The 22,155-nt window shown below is 40.5% G+C and overlaps 1 pseudogene; it reads right to left on the bottom strand.

The window, feature by feature from the left end:
- LOC131140131 (bridge-like lipid transfer protein family member 1) overlaps window positions 1–21,452 on the bottom strand; it is a 121,251-nt pseudogene extending 99,799 nt beyond the window's left edge.
- Window positions 21,453–22,155: the final 703 nt, after the last annotated feature.

The following is a 22,155-nucleotide window of genomic DNA, read 5'->3' as shown; positions in this document are numbered from 1 at the left end:
TAGGATTTAATAAGCTTTGCTTCTTCCTACTCCTTTTTGACATGTGGAACTGGGAACTGATTATGTAATGCATGTAATGCATTTTTTTTTCAAATTTTGTTTTTTTATTATTTAAATATTTTTTAATTAAATTAAAAAAAAATATTAAATGATTATTGGTTCTTGATTAAATTATTATTAATTATAAAAAGTTAAATGCATGGAATGCATTTTTAAAATATTTTTTTTAAATTTAAATTTAATTTTTTTTTATTGAATTTAAAAAATTAAATTAAAAAAAACTTTAAAATTGTATTAGAAAAGCAGGAAGTGAACAAATGTAACAGTTAGTGATTGTAAAAGTACCAGATGGAGGGGTAGGATTTAATAAGCTTTGCTTCTTCCTACTCCTTTTGGACATGTGGAACTGGGAACTGATTATGTAATGCATGTAATGCATTTTTTTTTCATAATTTTTTTTTACATTTAAAAAAATATTAAATATTTTTTAATTAAATTAAAAAAAATTAATTATTAAATGATTATTGGTTCTTGATTAAATTATTATTAATTATAAAAAATAAATACATGTAATGCATTTTTAAATAATTTTTTTATTTAAATTTAATTTTTTTTTATTAAATTTAAGATATTAAATTAAAAAAACTTTAAAATTGTATTTTAAAGTTGCCCCCAAGTAAATTGAGTTTGAGACCCCTGCTTTAAAGAAATTCCTATTATCCTGACATTTTGTTTTTTTCTCCTTTCCAATTCCTTATCGGGTGACTCATCAAGTGTGTTCTCTCTCTCTCTCTCTCTCTCTCTCTCTCGCTACTTCATTCCTCCAACTTACTCTGCGTGGGTGATATTCCTCCATCGAGACTTGGTTGTTTTCGGAGGATGGGCACTTTGATTCTCCCCTGGCATGAACATGTCTGGGGGTAGCTTGACATTCTGGTAATCTTTGGCAAGGGTGAGGAGGGGGTAGCGGCTGGGGTGGCACTCGGGCAGAGACAGTCGCATGTCTGTATCCTCCGCCTGGAAAAAGGTCAAAAACACACACAGTCAATTTCTATCTCCAGGACATGAAAATGCATCTCAATCTAAAAATAACTTATGCATAATCTACAGGGTGCATTAATACTGCCGCAGGAAATCATAACACTCATTTGCTCACACGCACATATAAAAAAAAAATAATATATAATTTTAACATGAAATAAAACTAACCTTCAAGCTGAAGCGGGTATGGCAGGTCGTTGGAACAAACTCATTGAAAGGCAAAGTGAAGTCGATATTGAGCGTCTCGCCACATGCTGCCAGGTACACTGCGGAAAATCAAAATGACTCAAGATGAGTGGACTCGTCGCCACAGTGTTGCCTAGCGGCCAAAAGCACCCCGCCATGTTCCTGTTCCATTGGTGTTAATACTAAAAAAAAAAAAAAAAAATTTATATTTGTTGTATTTTGATTAACTGGCTCCTGTTTAACTTGCGTTTCCGGGTCATGTGATTGTTGTTAGTAACTGTTGCTAAGGGATTCTTGGGTGGAGAGTTGACGGTTTGTACTTATTGTCGTCTCCTTTCTCGTTCGGAAATAACATTTGGTGACCGTCAATGTGAGTATTAAGACAACCGAATGGACACACGTGTGTTTGAGTTCTGCCACCGAGCGCTACAGCACATGCATATGACAAAAAAATAATAATAATAATTAATAAAAAAATTAAATTAATTTAAAATAAATCTACTTAAATTGTATTAGGAAAGCAGGAAGTGAACAAATGTAACAGTTACTGATTGTAAAAGTACCAGATGGAGGGGTAGGATTTAGAAAGCCATCTTAATCGTTCACTGATAATTTTTTAATTTAATTTTTAATTTAATTTAATTTAATTTAATTTAATTTAATTTAATTTAATTTAATTTAATTTAATTTAATTTAATTTAATTTAATTTAATTTAATTTAATTTAATTTAATTTTATTATTTATTTTTATTCTTTAATTATTTTTTTTTTTAAGTTTTTCCATCAATTAACCTAGCATGTTTTTGGAATGTGGGAGGAAACCGGAGTACCCGGAGAAAAACCCACGCATGCACGGGGAGAACATGCAAACTCCACACGGAGGTTGGAATTGAACTCAGGTCTCCTAGCTGTGATGCCTGAATGCCAACCACTCCTCCACCGTGCAGCCTATTTTACAACATGTGCGGGAAAAATGATCAAGGCTTACAGTCAAAATATCTCCTTACAGACTAGACTTACATTTTTTTTTTTTTAGTTCAATTTCATTTGCATGGATCAAATTTTCCTCACCGTTCTCCTGCTGTTTGGTGGAACAGTCGATCCAGTTGTGCTGGTTTGCCGCCCAGATCATTTCAAACTGGTGAAAAAGCATCTTGAACGTCCAAGAGTAGGGAACAAAGGAGTAGATGTCTGGGGCGCTGTCACTTGCCCAGTCCTGAATCAAATCTGTCAAGGCAGACACAAACATTCATTCATTCATTCATTTTCTAATGGAGCCTATCCCAGCTGTCTTCGGGCGTAAGGCGGGGTACACCCTGGACTGGTGGCCAGCCAATCACAGGGCACATATAGACAAACAACCATTCACACTCACATTCATACCTATGGACAATTTGGAGTCGCTAATTAACCTAGCATGTTTTTGGAATGTGGGAGGAACCAGGGAATGGTCGAGGGTGGAATTGAACTTGGGTCTTTTAGCAGTGAGGCTTGCATGCTAACCACTTATCCACCGTACAGCCCCTCTAGGAAAACATTCATTAATTTTCTACTGCTTATCGTCACGAGGGTCGCGGGGGTTGCTGGAGCCTATTCCAGCTGTCTTCACCCTGGACTGGTGGCCAGCCAATCCCAGGGCACATATAGACAAACAACCATTCACACTCACATTCATACCTATGGACAATTTGGAGTCGCTAATTAACCTAGCATGTTTTTGGAATGTGGGAGGAAACCGGAGTACCCGGAGAAAACCCACGCATGCACGGTTCGGAGAACATGCAAACTCCACACAGAGATGCCCGAGGGTGGAATTGAACCCTGGTCTCCTAGCTGTGAGGTCTGTGCGCTAACCCCTAGACCACCGTGCCGCCCGGTATTATTCTTATTTCTTTAAAAAAAATTACATGCAGGAATAAAAGCACAGAGAAGACACATCAACCAAACATACATAGCATAGCTGTACATCATAGATCAGGGGTGGGCAAACTACGGCCCGGGGGCCACATGCGGCCCACCAAGTGTTTGAATCCGGCCCGAGAAGTATTTCAACTTTCATTCATTTTCTAACGCTTTTTCCTCACGAGGGTCGCGGGGAAGTGCTGGAGCCTATCCCAGCTGTCTCAGCTGGGGCGAGAGGCGGTTGTATGTACACCCTGGACTGGTGGCCAGCCAATCACAGGGCAGCACAAAGATTTGTCGCAATATTAACCTCCAAAGACACCATAGTGACGAATATCCTAAACGTGTTGTGTTTGACCTGAACTTGTAAGTATGGAAATGATGACAGGATTATCATGTGACTATCTCAGGATACGCCCCGCCCCTCCCAAAAACGGCAACTAATTTCGAAACAAATGAGTCTGTGTTCTTAAGGATTAAGGCTCATTTTCTGAGCTTAAGCCTACGTCACAACTAACCGGTCTGCAGCCCGCGTACAGTCGAAAAACTAAGTAATCTTCTCATACTGTTGTTTTGTTTGTTCCTCTCACCAGTGAAGAAGTTCTTCTGGGCGTAGATGAAGTGATAGGTGGCCTTGTACACCTCAATCTCACACTGCCACGACTGAGGCATGTTCCACACCTGAGGGTAGCTGGCAATCACATGGAACTGAAACATATGGGGAGTCAGAACAGGACAGAATTCCACATATAGTAAACCTCGGATATATCGGATTCAATTGTTCCCACTGGTTTTGTCCGATATAAGCGAAATCCGTTATATGCATATATCGGATTTATATCCGGTATATATGCGTAAATGGGATTTTATCCGTTATAAAAAGGCACTTCCTTGACTATGTTTCCAATGTACCTGCAACGCTGCAAATGACGTCGTATAGCGGCCTGTCACGATGCGGCCATCCGATATATGCGAGGGAAATTTAATGGAAATGCATTGGAACGGGACTGGAGATTTTGTCCGAAATAGGCGAAATCCGTTATAAAAAATCCGATATATACAATGAATTTTTATTGGAAATGCATTACAGAAAAATCGGTTCTTTTTTATCTGTTCGTTGTGAGCGAATTTCCGATATATCCGAATCCGATATAGCCGAGGTTTACTGTATTCAGGATCTCTCCTCTGGACATGTCCCAACCATCTCAGTCCGGCCTCTCGGACTTTATCTCCAAGGCCTCATAACATGTAATGTCACTTAAGTACTTGTTCCTGATCCTATCCATCCTGGTCACTCCCAATCTCTGCTACTTTCAGTTTTACTTCCTGTTTTTTTCCTCAGTGGCGTCGTCTCCAGACCAAAAAACCATAACTTTGGATAACATCGCTGGTCATACAGTGTTTATTTTATTGCAATATTTTATTTTTATTCCAATGTACCTGGCAACGCTGCAAATGACGTTGTATAGCGGCCTGTCACGATTCGGCGAATCGGAGCGCCACGATGCGGCGATATATCCGATATATGCGAGGGAAATTTAATGGAAATGCATTGGAACGGGACTGGAGATTTTGTTCGAAATAGGCGAAATCCGTTATTAAAAAATCCGATATATGCAATGAATTTTTATTGGAAATGCATTACAGAAAAATCGCTTCTTTTTTATCTGTCCGTTGTGAGCAAATTTCCGAGATATCCGAGGTTTACTGTACAAAAAAAAAATCACTGGCGTCTTTCTCAAATGTTTCTTTTCAAACTATCGCTGCAGAGTAATTTAGGGTCTACTTACAGCTAACATCTCCGCCTCAAGGAGAGTCCTGTACTGCATGCTGCTAGTGGTGTCAACATGAAGGAGCTGCCCTTTGATGGTGGGCGAGTAGCCTGAGGGCGGGGGGGCAAAAGGCAGAAAAAAAAAAGATGTGTCAGCCAAATATTTGCATAATCTAATTAAGAGTAGCCCAACTGGATGAATGATACTGTATCTACAAATATAGAACTAAGCATGTAGGAAAATAATATCATGCTATGTTATTTCTAAGTGACTTAACGAGCGCCATCCAAAACACTGCTATTTCACTCAATAACAGAGACAACATGATTGCTAATAATCTCCCCATCCCCCAACAAGCCTCTGTCACCACAGGATATATCGTTACCGGATCTCCTACAAAGTTTCATGAAGCAAAACAAGACAATATCGAGTCTACCGTAATAGTGTACTGATAATGAGTCAGTATAAACACGCCATTGTTGTTATTATATACTGTATGAACACAGTTGGTGTTGTTCACTTTAGTCCAAAAGTCGTACCAATCTCTCCAACAGTCATGGGGATGTTGACTTCCAGGTAAGAACCCGCACCTACATTCACGTGGATGGCGTTGGTTTCCTAGGAACAGGAACAAAAACAAAGCAAGAGAAAAATGTAATGGTTAATGGAGAAATTCATTCATTCATTAATTCATTCATTTTCTACCGCTTATCATCATAAAGGTCGCGAGGGGTGCTGGAGCCTATCCCAGCTGTCTTCAGGGTGAAGACAGCATTCATACCTATGGACAATTTTGAGTCGCCAATTAACCTAGCATTGGCCGCACGGCGGTCGAGTGGTTAGCTCGCAGACCTTGCAGCTAGGAGACCAGGGTTCAATTCCACCCTCTGCTATCTCTGTGTGGAGTTTGCATGTTCTCCCCGTGCATGCGTGGGTTTTCTCCGGGTACTCCGGTTTCCTCCCACATTCCAAAAAAAACATGCTAGGTTAATTAGCGACTCCAAATTGTCCATAGGTATTAATGTGAGTGTGAATGATTGTTTGTCTATATGTGCCCTGTGATTGGCTGGCCACCAGTCCAGGGTGTACCCCGCCTCTCGCCCCAAGAAGACAGCCGGTGACGACCCTCGTGAGGATAAGCGGTAGAAAATGAATGAACATTATTCCAACAGTAAAATATGGTGGTGGTAGTGTGATGGTCTGGGACTGTTTTGCTGCATCAGGACCTGGAAGACTCACTGTGATAAATGGAACCATGAATTATTGTTAATATGCAAATATGGGCTGCACGGTGAACGAGTGGTTAGCGTGCAGACCTCACACCTAGGAGACCAGGGTTCAATTCCACCCTCGGCCATCTCTGTGTGGAGTTTGCATGTTCTCCCCGTGCAGGTGTGGGTTTTCTCCGGGTACTCCGGTTTCCTCCCACATTCCAAAAAACATGCTAGGTTAATTAGCCACTCCAAATTGTCCATAGGTATGAATGTGAGTGTGAATGGTTGTTTGTCTATATGTGCCCTGTGATTGGCTGGCCACCAGTCCAGGGTGTACCCCGCCTGTGAAATATTAACGCCAATTCTCTGTCAACCAATCAACAGTCTACCACCACTTTTTCCTACTACTGATTAGAACAGTGCCATAAGCGGATGAATAATAAAGGGATGAATTAATAGCGTTCACTTACCCGGTTTTTGGTAAAAAGCAAATCAATGGTGGCGTCGGCAATGATGTTCATACGCAGCTCGAAGGCCTGGATCTGCCTCGGTTCTCCTGGCTGGGCCATTTCTGTCACCTTCATATCCTGGTAGTCTGCCGGCAGGAAGAACTTCCACAGACAGTCCCTGGGAAATTGTTATGATGTGCTTAAGTTGCTTTTGATGAATAAAATTATATTACTAAATCTAACATTACTTAAGTTTGGCAAAAATATGTAACATTTTCTTCAATATGAAAAACGTGTTGGGGTTAAGTTACAAAGTTTTGCTATGTATGCTCTTATTTGGGCACCTTTGACGATCCACCCATGGGCCATAGTTGAAGTCAGTTCCTTTTCCACACACAATATCCAAACCCCAACATGGTGGGAGGTCTTGCAGCTTATCTTCCTCACTGGATGTCTCCGCTTCTTCCCCGCTTTCTTGTTCCACTGGCACCAGACCTGCAGACAGCCATAAGAAAACGTAGATTGACTATAAACCGCACTTTTTTTCATAGGTTGGCTGTTCCTGCGACTTATACTCCAGAGCGACTTATAAATGGAAAAAAAAAGTGTTTATGTTTACATAAACACTGGACACCTTTTGTGTTCATGTTTATTTTTTGTGTAGCTGAATAAGCATTGTGTTAGCATATCTTACACCTATTAGCATGTTCTCTATTCTTTTATTCATGTTAGAACTTGCCTTTCAAGATGACGTAATGTCTGTTTTGGTCAAGTAGTTTGGAAAATAAATTACCCGCAAAAAATGACACTTATACTCCATTGCGACTTATGTATGTTTTTTTCTACCTAATTATGCATTTTTGGCATTGTGTGACTTATACTCCAGTGCGACTTATGTATGTTTTTTTTTTTACCTAATTATGCATTTTTGGCTTGTGCGACTTATACTCCAGTGCGACTTATGTATGTTTTTTCTACCTAATTATGCATTTTTGGCATTGTGTGACTTATACTCCAGTGCGACTTATGTATGTTTTTTTATACGTAATTATGCATTTTTGGCCTTGTGCGACTTATACTCCAGTGCGACTTATGTATGTTTTTTCTACCCAATTATGCATTTTTGGCCTTGTGCGACTTATACTCCAGTGCGACTTATACTCCAGTGCGACTTATGTATGTTTTTTCTACCCAATTATGCATTTTTGGCCTCGTGCGACTTATACTCCAGTGCGACTTATGTATGTTTTTTTCTACCTAGTTATGTAAAGAAACTAAAAAGTGTTGCTTAGTTTCTTTAACCCTCAAACATGTCAACATTATCTTTATTCAGTATACTATGGAAGTGTTTGTACCTGGCTCATCTTGGTAGTAGTAGATGTCGACGTCATTGGACTGCATGACAACAAAACCTTCGCCCATCAGTCTGGGGGGTCTACAAAGAAAGCACAAATACATGATCGTGTTCATAACAGGTCATGGACACAATAATTTACACAATGAATTGCACCTATTGTCACTATATAATAACAACATGGACATTTTTGTTTTTATTGAGCTAAGAGCTCCGTCCTCGTTGTATGCAGAGAAAAACATGAGAACACAAAGTGTCTACTTACTCATCATTCTGCATGCCGACGTAGCGTGGACTGGGAACGAGCATGACGCGCACGTTCTCCAGGGAGCCCTTTACAATGTGCATGTACTGATCGAGGTGGCTGGATGGGGGCTTGGTGGCGTAGGTCAGGAAGGCGTCCTCAAAGTTCAAGCACAAAGTCTGTGAGAGGTGGTGGTTGCCAAATGCCAAGCGACCCTTTGAAAGCACACATTAAACACACACATAGGTTGCAGAACGTGGACAAAGTATGGTTTCATCTCATCAAAAGGTGGTCATCGGTGAGGAACGCACCGTGCTGATGTTCACTTTGATGACGGGAATGAGGGAGCGCCAAGATGATGTCGGATCTGGATTCTCGGTTTTAATGTTCACACTGGAGAAGAACCAAAAAAACATATACTCAATAAAGTAGAGGAAAAAAAAAATTTTTTTTTGGGTTATTGGATCACTGACAGTTGCTCATTCTGATAAAACCTTCAAAGAGGAGAATGGACAACAATGGATCAAATTAATTCAAGTCAAGGGTGTCCAAACTTTTTCCACAGAGCGCCACTGTTAGGAGTACTACTTTTCCCCTCAGGGGTCCACACAGCAAATCAATCTTCTCCATTCAACCCTTCTTCTACATCCATAAACCTCCTCTTTGGTCTTCCTCTACGCCTCCTACCTGGCAACATCCTTCCACCAATATACAGTAAACCTCGGATATATCGGATTCAATTGTTCCCACTGGTTTTGTCCGATATAAGCGAAATCCGTTATATGCGTATACCGGAAAATGTCCGTTTTACGCATATATCGGATTTATATCCGGTATATGCGTAAATCGGATTTTATTCGTTATAAAAAGGCACTTCCGTGACTATGTTTCCAATGTACCTGGACGCGCAGGCAACGCTGCCAACGCTGCAAATGACGTCGTATAGCGGCCTGTCACGATTCGCCGAATCGAATCGAATTTAATGGAAATGCATTGGAACGGGACTGGAGATTTTGTCCAAAATAGGCGAAATCCGTTATAAAAAATCCGATATATGCAATGAATTTTTATTAGAAATGCATTACAGAAAAATCGGTTCTTTTTTATCTGTCCGTTGTGAGCGAATTTCCGATATATCCGAGTCCGATATAGCCGAGGTTTACTGTATTCACGATCTCTCCTCTGGACATGTCCCAACCATCTCAGTCCGGCCTCTCGGACTTTATCTCCAAGGCCTCATAACATGTAATGTCACTTAAGTACTTGTTCCTGATCCTATCCATCCTGGTCACTCCCAATGACAGGCTCAGCATCATCATCTCTGCTACTTTCAGTTTTACTTCCTGTTTTTTTCCACAGTGGCACCGTCTCCAGACCAAAAAAACATAACTTTTTATACCATCACTGGTAATACAGTGTTTATTTTATTTTATTATCTCATTTTTTATTTTTAGAACAACAAAACATGAACTGCAGGTCAAAAAATGGACCTCGGATCGCACTTTGGATACCTTTCAGGGTATTACTAGTTCAGGGTGATTATTACGTCAATGGGGAAGGTAGTGTGGGTTGATTGCTGCGTCACTCATGTCCTAAATGTCCCTTAGTAGATGTCATATGACGTCAGTCAGCAGACATTAAGCTCCCCTCCGGATTTGCTGGTGGACAGGTGGTGAACAGATGATACACGGATATCCAACTGTCGTCTTTATGATTCCGATTACAGATGAACTCTATAGAAATGTGTTTGCTGCAATTCTTTATTTTAACCCTTTTCTTGTGTTAGGGTCGGCACCGACCCGTTTTACATTTTATTGCATTAAAAAAAAAAATCACATAACATTTGTTTATTGCATTAAGGCTTTTTGACTTATACTAAAATGAGAAAATAAGTAAAACTAATTGATTTAAGACAGGGGTCTCAAACACGCGGCCCGAGGGCCAAATGTGGCCCGCAGGACACTACTTTGAGGCCCCCGCCTTGATATGAAAGTTTAATATTAGTTTGATATGGATGCTGTATGGTATCATGTACCCAGAAAAAAATTATTACGTTTGATTAATGTTCATGTTAAAGGTTAAATAACTGTTAATAGTTATCCTCCCTATCCGTGTGGAAGTGGTAAGTTTTTGGCTATTTAAGTTGAAAGGAAATAACTTGAAGGCTACCGTTTAGGTCGCTATAGCTCTCTAGTTTGCGAGTTAGCATGTGTCTCATGACCCTGCAGTTGCGCAATATTTTGTAAATTAAAAAAAGTATAAATGTGACTATAGTCGTGTTTTGTCATGTCTCCAGGGCTCTAATAATGCTTTGTTCATTTTAATGTGAAAAAAATAATTTGTCTACCCGCCAACTATATGTGCTTTCTTAAGTTTATTATTATTATTATTTTTTTTTTATTTATTACTGATTGATTTTCTTTATTCTTGATTTGTTTATTTATTTTTCATTTTATTTTGTGTAGAAAAATAAGAATTAAGATATTCTTGTAGAAAATTGGAACCAAAGCGAAGTTTTTTAAATTTTTTTGTTTTTAATAAATGTGTTTTTTTTTTTTTTGGCAAACCTGATGCGGCCCAGTCTCACCCAGACCCTAGCTCCAGTGGTCCCCCAAGTAAATTGAGTTTGAGACCCCTGATTTAAGAGATATGTTCTATATCCCTCAGTAATAGCAAGGTAACAACAGAACCTTCAATTTATGAATATGATTCTTTTGAGGTTCATTTTACCATTTTTTGAAAATTAAAATTGAGGGGTATAGTGACATGCCCGTACCAAAAAGCCTAAGAAGGTAACCAAGACATGAGAAGCAAATTTGATGGTAACTTATTGTTTTTAGTGTATTTTATAGCTGATTTAATACATGGGTCAAAACCGACCCGTTAACATAAGAGATGATACCAGAAAGCTAACACAAGAGGAAGGTTAAAAAAAAGTGTGAGCACCCCTTGCTTAGGAACAATCAAAGACAGGTTTAAACATCAACATGTATGATCAATAATGCATGTAAAAAAAAAAAATAAAAAAAAAAACATTGGTTGGGGAGTCTTACCGCTCCAGGGTCTTGTTCCTAGCGTCCTGCTCCCTGTCTTCATCTTTCTTGGTTGTGCTAAGCGTCGGCTCCAGGCCAAAAGTCTCTTGTAGGCGAGCATAGAGATCGGTCCGATTGTAGACGTGAAATTCGAAGCCGTTGACCGTCACGTAAAGCCTGGTCTCTGCCTTGGGGTCTGATGATACGAGAGATTGAAGGTTAACTTCAGTGGAATAGAGGTCGGGGGCACAGCTTTCTCACGGTCACATGATGTACATGTATGATCCATGTGCAAAATTGTGACCTGCACTGTGAATGAACATTATTCCAACAGTAAAATATGGTGGTGGTAGTGTGATGGTCTGGGACTGTTTTGCTGCATCAGGACCTGGAAAACTCACTGTGATAAATGGAACCATGAATTATTGTTAATATGCAAATATGGGCTGCACGGTGATCGAGTGGTTAGCACGCAGACCTCACAGCTAGGAGACCAGGGTTCAATTCCCACCCTCGGCCATCTCTGTGTGGAGTTTGCATGTTCTCCCCGTGCATGCGTGGGTTTTCTCCGGGTACTCCGGTTTCCTCCCACATTCCAAAAACATGCTAGGTTAATTAGCGACTCCAAATTGTCCATAGGTATGAATGTGAGTGTGAATGGTTGTTTGTCTATATGTGCCCTGGGATTGGCTGGCGACCAGTCCAGGGTGTACCCCGCCTCTCGCCCCAAGAAGACAGCCAGTGACGACCCTTGTGAGGATAAGCGGTAGAAAATGAATGAACATTATTCCAACAGTAAAATATGGTGGTGGTAGTGTGATGGTCTGGGACTGTTTTGCTGCATCAGGACCTGGAAAACTCACTGTGATAAATGGAACCATGAATTATTGTTAATACGCAAATATGGGCTGCACGGTGGTCGAGTGGTTAGCACGCAGACCTCACAGCTAGGAGACCAGGGTTCAATTCCCACCCTCGGCCATCTCTGTGTGGAGTTTGCATGTTCTCCCCGTGCATGCGTGGGTTTTCTCCGGGTACTCCGGTTTCCTCTCACATTCCAAAAACATGCTAGGTTAATTAGCGACTCCAAATTGTCCATAGGTATGAATGTGAGTGTGAATGGTTGTTTGTCTATATGTGCCCTGTGATTGGCTGGCGACCAGTCCAGGGTGTACCCCGCCTCTCGCCCCAAGAAGACAGCCAGTGACGACCCTTGTGAGGATAAGCGGTAGAAAATGAATTAAGATTATTCCAACAGTAAAATATGGTGGTGGTAGTGTGATGGTCTGGGACTGTTTTGCTGCATCAGGACCTGGAAGACTCACTGTGATAAATGGAACCGTGAATTATTGTTAATATGCAAATATGGGCTGCACGGTGAACGAGTGGTTAGCGCGCAGACCTCACACCTAGGAGACCAGGGTTCAATTCCACCCTCGGCCATCTCTGTGTGGAGTTTGCATGTTCTCCCCGTGCTATATGTCTATATGTGCCCTGTGACTGGCTGGCGACCAGTCCAGGGTGTACCCCGCCTCTCGCCCGAAGACAGCTGGGATAGGCTCCAGCACCCCCCGCGACCCTCGTGAGGAAAAGCGGTAGAAAATGAATGAATGAATGAACTTCTGAAGGAAAAAACAGCAAAAAGTGATGAACCAGTGCCTCCTAAAAAAGTATTTTATTAGCGGCAGCAAATCAAATGATGGTGACAGGTGAGAGAATCACATTGCTAAAGATCATGTGATGTTTATTTTACTTTATGTCAGAGATTAAATTTAATAAGCACAATGTTTATTCAATCATGAATGTACCTGTACATGTATAAATACATGTATGTATTTATCAAGGCAAAGTGCAATCCAGATTTCCATGCAACGATTCTCATGTGATGCCGCAAAAATGAGATGATATCATTATGGCGGTCTTTTCATTTTACATGGGGCAAGTTCGGGCAAGTAGTTCTCACATTAAGGATTCCCCATGGGCAAGTCATTTTGGTTTTTAATGTGGAGCCCTGGTATATTTCATTCATTCATTCATTCATTCATTTTCTACCGCTTTTCCTCACGAGGGTCGCGGGGGGTGCTGGAGCCTATCCCAGCTGTCTTCGGGCGTAAGGCGGGGTACACCCTAGACTGGTCGCCAGCCAATCACAGGGGACACATAGACAAACAACCATTCACACTCACATTCATACCTATGGACAATTTGGAGTCGCTAATTAACCTAGCATGTTTTTGGAATGTGGGAGGAAACCGGAGTACCCGGAGAAAACCCACGCATGCACGGGGAGAACATGCAAACTCCACACAGAGATGCCCGAGGGTGGAATTGAACCCTGGTCTCCTAGCTGTGAGGTCTGTGCGCTAACCCCTAGACCACCGTGCCGCCCGCCCTGGTATATTTGTCTTATAAATTATTATACAGTGTATCCCTGCTATCCAGCATTCACCCATTCTATCTTTTTCTCTCCGAATATAAGCCGTTTTGTTTTGAAGGACTATCATTCAACCAAGTTCTGTAATAAATGTAAATACATAAGCATAAAATGTAGACATTTGTAATACAGCACACGTCAGGACACTAAGGACCACATTAATAACAGAGCGACATTGTGTTGGATTTATCCGCAAGAATGACAGGCTTCATTTGTAACGTGTTATCGGAAAGGGAAGTGGACTCCAACAATAATGGACTGCTACGGTTTGCTTACCATGTTGTTTCTGCTTTGGGTTATACATCTTCCACCAGCGGAAAATGAGAAAGCCATCCTGTATCCTAACCAAAAACAATAACAAAAAAAAAATACAAGTGAAAAAACTGTATTTTAGAGGCAAAACACAAGCAGCAAAGTGTCCGATTTACCTGATAGACATGTCCTGGTTGATGTAATAAACATCTCGGAACATGACTTTTCCCGACAGCACGGAGAAGGAGAAGGATCCTATGGACAAAGTAAGGATACAGTTTTGTTATAGTACAAAAGGTTAATGACAATACAAACACAGACCAATTGAGGCGGGGTACACCCTGGACAAACATATAGACAAACAACCATTCACACTCACATTCATACCTATGGACAATTTGGAGTCGCTAATTAACCTAGCATGTTTTTTGGAATGTGGGAGGAAACCGGAGTACCCGGAGAAAACCCACGCATGCACGGGGAGAACATGCAAACTCCACACAGAGATGCACCGAGGGTGGAATTGAACCCTGATCTCCTAGCTGTGAGGTCTGCGTGCTAACCACTCGATCACCGTGCAGCCCATATTTGCATATTAACAATAATTCATGGTTCCATTTATCACAGTGAGTCTTCCAGGTCCTGATGCAGCAAAACAGTCCCAGACCATCACACTACCACCACCATATTTTACTGTTGGAATAATGTTCATTCATTTTGTGCCGCTTATCCTCACAAGGGTCGTCACCGGCTGTCTTTGAGTGAGAGGCGGGGTACACCCTGGACTGGTGGCCAGCCAATCACAAGGCACATATAGACAAACAACCATTCACACTCACATTCATACCTATGGACAATTTGGAGTCGCTAATTAACCTAGCATGTTTTTGGAATGTGGGAGGAAACCGGAGTACCCGGACGGGGAGAACATGCAAACTCCACACAGAGATAGCCGAGGGTGGAATTGAACCCTGGTCTCCTAGCTGTGAGACCTGTGTGCTAACCACTCGATCACCGTGCAGCCCATATTTACATATTAACAATAATTCATGGTTCCATTTATCACAGTGAGTCTTCCAGGTCCTGATGCAGCAAAACAGTCCCAGACCATCACACTACCACCACCATATTTTACTGTTGGAATAATGTTCATTCATTTTGTGCCGCTTATCCTCACAAGGGTCGTCACCGGCTGTCTTTGAGTGAGAGGCGGGGTACACCCTGGACTGGTGGCGAGCCAATCACAGGGCACATATAGTCAAACAACCATTCACACTCACATTCATACCTATGGACAATTTGGAGTCGCTAATTAACCTAGCATGTTTTTGGAATGTGGGAGGAAACCGGAGTACCCGGAGAAAACCCACGCATGCACGGGGAGAACATGCAAACTCCACACAGAGATGCACCGAGGGTGGAATTGAACTCGGGTCTCCTAGCTGTGAGGTCTGCACGCTAACCACTCACATTGTCTGGCATGATTGTTGATAATACACTTACTGTGTACGGTTAGGGCAAGCTGGTAGTGATCAAAGTGATTGCCTAGCAACAGAATGCCTTGCGGTAAAGACACAAGGTAATCTCCAAGCCTGAAGGAACAGCTCCGATACAAAGAGGAACCACGACGGAACAAAGATATTCAAATTCAATGACAACCTTCCAGGAACAAATGATGAAGGAACTACAAAGGGAAATGACAAGCACATAAAGGCCTTTTAGTGAACCAAAGGAAAATTCAGAGCCACTAAAGGAGAGGATTACCGAAATAAAGATCCATAAAAAGATACATCCTAGGAACAGCAAAGAAGACATCAACAGGAATACATCAGTGAATATAAGGCCTTCAATGACTTAAATGAAGGCTGCTGAAAAACAAAGTAAGATAAGCAAAGTTCGCCAGACTGCCTTCAAGGAGCTGCTGGATGAAAATATGTTGAAAAAAATAGTTGGCCATGACTTTAGCCGTCTCAAAACGTTGGTAAATTTACATATTTACGAGTGGTTAGCACGCAGGCCTCACAGCTAGGAGACCCGAGTTCAATTCCACCCTCGCTCATCTCTGTGTGGAGTTTGCATGTTCTCCCCGTCCGGGTACTCCGGTTTCCTCCCACATTCCAAAAACATGCTAGGTTAATTAGCGACTCCAAATTGTCCATAGGTATGAATGTGAGTGTGAATGGTTGTTTGTCTATATGTGCCCTGTGATTGGCTGTTTTGTTAAACTACATTACATTTTAATTTTAATTTATTTATCCACAAACAATGCAAACTTTATGGAAAGCAGGAAGTGAACAAATGTAACAGTTACTGATTGTAAAAGTACCAGATGGAGGGGTAGGATTTAATAAGCTTTGCTTCTTCCTACTCCTTTTGGACATGTGGAACTGGGAACTGATTATGTGATGCATTCAATTGTAATCTGATGCATGTTCAAATGAAATAAAACCATTAAAAAAAAATTAAAAATTAAAAAAATAAAAATTTCATTAAATTAAAAAAACTTAAATTATATTAGGAAAGCAGGAAGTGAACAAATGTAACAGTTACGGATTGTAAAAGTACCAGATGGAGGGGTAGGATTTAATAAGCTTTGCTTCTTCCTACTCCTTTTGGACATGTGGAACTTGGAACTGATTATGTGATGCATTCAATTGTAATCTGATGCATGTTCAAATGAAATAAAACCATTAAAAAAAATTTAAAAATTTAAAAAATAAAAATTTCATTAAATTAAAAAAACTTAAATTATATTAGGAAAGCAGGAAGTGAACAAATGTAACAGTTACTGATTGTAAAAGTACCAGATGGAGGGGTAGGATTTAATAAGCTTTGCTTCTTCCTACTCCTTTTGGACATGTGGAACTGTGAACTGATTATGGGATGCATTCAATTGTAATCTGATGCATGTTCAAATGAAATTAAACCATTACCATTACCAAACTTTAAGGCTTATGTGGCGTTAATTCGTATAGAAAAGTAGAGATGTAAAAATATTACATATCTTGCCATCTATATCCGAGCGTTATGATGTACTGGTGGTTCTCTCGCCTCCTCAAATTAGAGTACCTAATCCCCAAAATGTGATCTCCCTTTCACAAAAGCTATGCTATCATCTGGTTGTAGTTTGCCGTCACTGAGAGAACCCGCCTTGTTATGAATGATTGAACAGGCCAAACGCCTTGACCTCGTAGCTTGGCGGCGACCCTGCTCTCTATTCATCACACGGCAGCTGATCAACTTACCGATATGAATGTAGCCATCCTTGTAGAGTCTGTTGATGATGAGAGTGAGGATGAGGGCCGATGTTGCGGGAGTTGTAATAAGTTAAATAGATGATCCATCCACAGGACAGAATGGTAGCTTCAGGGCAAAACATAAACAATAAAAGTTATAAAACAATAATATTTCACATTAAATGACGAGAATCAAGGGATGCAGAGCACTTACCCACAAGGAGCCAAATGAAGTTGGAGTTGTGCTTATTGAGAAAGTCATCAAGATCCCCCAAGCTGGGGAAGGTGCTTTCATTGTTTTTGGAACCAATCGCATCCATGGCTACAGGTTCTCAATTTGATGTCGAAAACTAAAAAGAGAAAATGATAGAATGAAATTGTACCCAGCCATGCCCTTTTAAGGAAGTCACCGGCTGATTGTCAGTCCCGGGACCATCACACTACCACCACCATATTTTACTGTAGGAATAATGTTCATTCATTTTCTACCGCTTATCCTCACGAGGGTCGTCACCGGCTGTCTTCGGTCGAGAGGCGGGGTACACCCTGGACTGGTGGCCAGCCAATCACAGGGCACATATAGACAAACAACCATTCACACTCACATTCATACCTATGGACAATTTGGAGTCGCTAATTAACCTAGCATGTTTTTGGAATGTGGGAGGAAACCGGAGTACCCGGAGAAAACCCACGCATGCACGGGAGAGAACATGCAAACTCCACACAGAGATGGCCGAGGGTGGAATTGAACTCGGGTCTTCTTGCTGTGAGTTCTGCGTGCTAACCACTCGATCACAGTGCAGCCCATATTTGCATATTAACAATAATTCATGGTTCCATTTATCACAGTGAGTCTTCCAGGTCCTGATGCAGCAAAACAGTCCCAGACCATCACACTACCACCACCATATTTTACTGTAGGAATAATGTTCATTCATTTTCTACCGCTTATCCTCACGAGGGTCGTCACCGGCTGTCTTCGGGTGAGAGGCGGTACAATGAAATTGTACCCAGCCATGCCCTTTCAGGAAGTCACCGGCTATGCTATCACAGGGTATCCAACAGCTAGCTCGTATGCTAGCAGTAGCTAACCAGCAAGTGTAATTCACCAAAGAATATTTGCTGCGGTTCTTAGTATTTAGTAATTGTTCTATTCAAACATGACGACTGTATTTAATAACAAATAGTAATAATAATAACAAAGTGGATATGTATTTTGTAAATAAGCAATTAAATGTCGGCAGTCATTTTGTTAAAATTAATGTTAAAATCTCATCTTGTCAGGCTGCATGGTGGTCGAGTGGTTAGCGCGCAATCCAAGCCTCGGCCATTTCTGTGTGGAGTTGGCATGTTCTCCCCGTTTTCCTCCCACATTCCAAAAACATGCTAGGTTAATTAGCGACTCCAAATTGTCCATAGGTATGAATGTGAGTGTGAATGGTTGTTTGTCTATATGTGCCCTGTGATTGGCTGGCCACCAGTCCAGGGTGTACACCGCCTCTCGCCAGAAGACAGCTAGGATAGGCCTCCAGCACTCCCGTGACCTTTGTGAGGAAAATCGGCAGAAAATGAATGCTAGGAGTGAGGCTGCACGGTGGACGAAGTGGTTACGCGCACAGGCCTCACATATAGATAACCCGAGTTCAATTCCACCCTCGGCCATATCTGTGTGGAGTTTGCATGTTCTCCCCGTGCATGCGTGGGTTTTCTCCGGGTACTCATGCTAAACCTAGCAAAACATGCTTTAGGTTAATTAGCGACTCCAAATTGTCCATAGGTATGAATGTGAGTGTGAATGGTTGTTTGTCTATATGTGCCCTGTGATTGGCTGGGCCACCAGTCCAGGGTGTACGCCGCCTCTCGCCAGAAGACAGCTGGGATAGGCTCAGCACGCCCGCAACCGTCCGTGAGGAAAAAGCGGTACAAAATGAATTAATGTTTACAACCGGGCTGAGTGATTAGCGTGCAGGCCTCACAGCTAGGAGACCAGAGTTCAATTCACCCTCGGCCATCTCTGTGTGGAGTTTGCGTGGGTTTTCTCCGGTACTCCGGTTTCCTCCCACATTCCAAAAAACATGCTAGGTTAATTAGCGACTCCAATTGTCCATAGGTATGAATGTGAGTGTGAATGGTTGTTTGTCTATATGTGCCCTGTGATTGGCTGGCCAAACAGTCCAGGCTGTCTTGACCGAAGACAGCTGGGATAGGCTCCAGCACCCATGCGACCCTAGTGAGGATAAGCGGTAGAAATGATAATGAATGAATCTTGTCCACCCCTAGTGGTTGGGCATGATCATTAATTAGTTAATTAACTTGTTTGAAAAGTTGATAATCCCATATTCCCACGGACCACCAATAATAATAATAACGCACAATGCACAATTCCATTATTCTGTTCAATAACACAACTAACGTAGAAACACAAGTTGAGAAAATTCAAAAGAACGTAACGTTTTTCCGTTGAAAAGTGAATGTAGTGACTTTGGTCCGGAATCAGACTTCCTAAGACCGCACAGCCTTACCCTTTATGTCAAATGTCTACAAGGACAGTAGCATGTTAACATTGTTTTTTGATGATTAATCATATAGTGCCACAACAAAGTATGTCTAGTGTAATATAATATAAATAAAGATCAAATAAAGAATAAAGAATAAGAATATATGATATAGTGACCAACTGTTTTGTGGTTTCAAATGGGTGTACTTGAACATGCATGGCCGATCGCGTGATCACATCCTTACTTACAAGTTAGCAGTTAGCAGGTTATGAACACCACACAGGTCGTTTATGGAATGGAATTTGCTTCTACGGAGGGATTATTTCATTTCTGACAGGATATTGTTGGGGGGGGGGGGGGGGGGGGGGGGGGACAGAATATATTTTTTTATAACACACCACTATTTTACGCTTATAATTCTAACAGTCCACCTTGAATTATTTGTCTAATTGTATTTATTTATTATATTTAATATATATATATTAATTATATTATATAATATATGTATTATCTTTATATTTTTATATATTCATTATTTATATATTTTTATTTATTTGTATATATTCTATTTGTATATATGTATATGCTTATAATTTTAACAGTTCACCTTGAATTATTTGTCAAATTTATTTATTATATTTAATCTATATATATTATAATTATATGATATTATTAATTATATTATATATATCAATTATATTATATTTAATATATTTATTATATATTTCTTTATTTACCTATTTGTATAATTTTATCTGTAAAAGTGTCAGACTATTAGATATATGTTTTAAATATGTTCCATATATCCTTTTTTTGGGGCATTTTAAACATCAGACCACATCAAACTACAAACTAATTTTACATTTTTATTTTTTTATTTTATTAATATTTTTTTTTAACTGCAATAAGTACTAATAAGACATCCAACTTGCAAGTCATGTTGCCAGCGTGTACGTATGTTAAAAGTTAGAAAGCAACTAGCGGGCCGGATTCAAACGCTTGGTGGGCCGCATGTGGCCCCCCGGGCCAGTAGTTTGCCCACCCATGCGCTAAACGCTTGAGAACTGCTGGACACAAACACAAATCCCTAACTAATCCAACATAAATGATGATTACTCAACAACATTTTACAATAAATTCATTTTCTGCGTTAGAGTAGAGTTCATTGCAATGCACAGATCTGGACAGAAAATGAACATTGACGTGATAAATGAGGGACCTTTTATCCCAAACAAATCATGACTTGTAATTTACTGAACAACAACTTTAAGCTACTTTGTTTTACATTATGAACAATTAAACTGAGTCAGAATGTCAAATTGTCTACCAGCCACACTGAATTGAATTTACATTTTATGCAACTGTCCTATCATACAAATGTATTGACTTTAAATCTAACTCAATCTGAACCCAAAAATTGGAACTAGCCCATCTAACCCTATATGGAATTTCCGGGAATTTAAAGTAGCATTTAAAGACACTGAACATTATTCAGGGAGCGTTTTAATCTACCTAACGATTGATATTTGAGCAATACAAGTGTAATAAAGCGAAATGCTAAATATGATGAAGTTAGCACCGGGCTAGCTAGCACTGAGCTAGCTAGCAAGCTAATGACAGCGGGCCGCACCCTGCAACTTCCCTTTCAATAATGTATGAAAACAAGTCACTTGACATTAAAAGAGTACCTCGATGCCATGGGTGAACCTTGCGGTTTCATCTTTGCTGCGGTCAGCCAACGGTTGTTGTCACTTAATGGTGTCGGCGGGCATGGGACGAATTAGCATCCTGTGTTGAATATTTACCCGGATTACGGCCAGTCGACATCTCTTCCGGTTCTGACGAAAGCCTCCACAAAATCGACCAATGGAAAAACATTTCTGGGTTGAGAGACTGACCAATGGGCGTTTCGAATGAATGACGTACACATCCTTTTTTTTGTGCCAATCAACATTGTCGTAATGCTTCAGCTAAAACCGCAGCGAGATAATTATTTTAATAAAAACATATTTCGACACTGAATAAAACGTATAGACGTTAAAATTGTAAACTGTTTCACACATTTACAAGAATATTATCAACTCTTTCCACACAAATTATAGATATTTATCATAATACTCACATTATTATCTGCAAATGGAAACTGAATATTCGCGTCGCGGGCAATGACGTCACAACGTGGGTGCACATACGAACTCTGGAGTACGACAAGGTTTATTTTTTTATTGTTTCTGAATTTAATATAGCATAACGCATTGGTAGGTGGAGAGTTTTATTTTGAAGAGCCGGAAGTGTGTCAGTACTCGGATGCATTAACTTCACTAAGTGAATAGTGAGCCTACACTTGATAATAAATGTAAATGAGGTGCAATGATAGGCTGTCCGTTGCCAAATTTGTAATTAAAAAATGGAAACAAGATATAGTACATACACAAATGGTCTCTGAAAAGTGCTTTTATAGAAAGGGAACGTGAGGATAACTATAAAATAAAATATATTGACAGCGTTACCGTCTAATTAGCAAAACAACAATCCACC

The sequence above is a fragment of the Doryrhamphus excisus genome, chromosome 13 (assembly GCF_030265055.1).
Source record: "Doryrhamphus excisus isolate RoL2022-K1 chromosome 13, RoL_Dexc_1.0, whole genome shotgun sequence".
Taxonomy (NCBI): domain Eukaryota; kingdom Metazoa; phylum Chordata; class Actinopteri; order Syngnathiformes; family Syngnathidae; genus Doryrhamphus; species Doryrhamphus excisus.
Note: the sequence above shows the minus strand (reverse complement) of the source record. Positions and strands in the feature narration are given on the sequence as shown.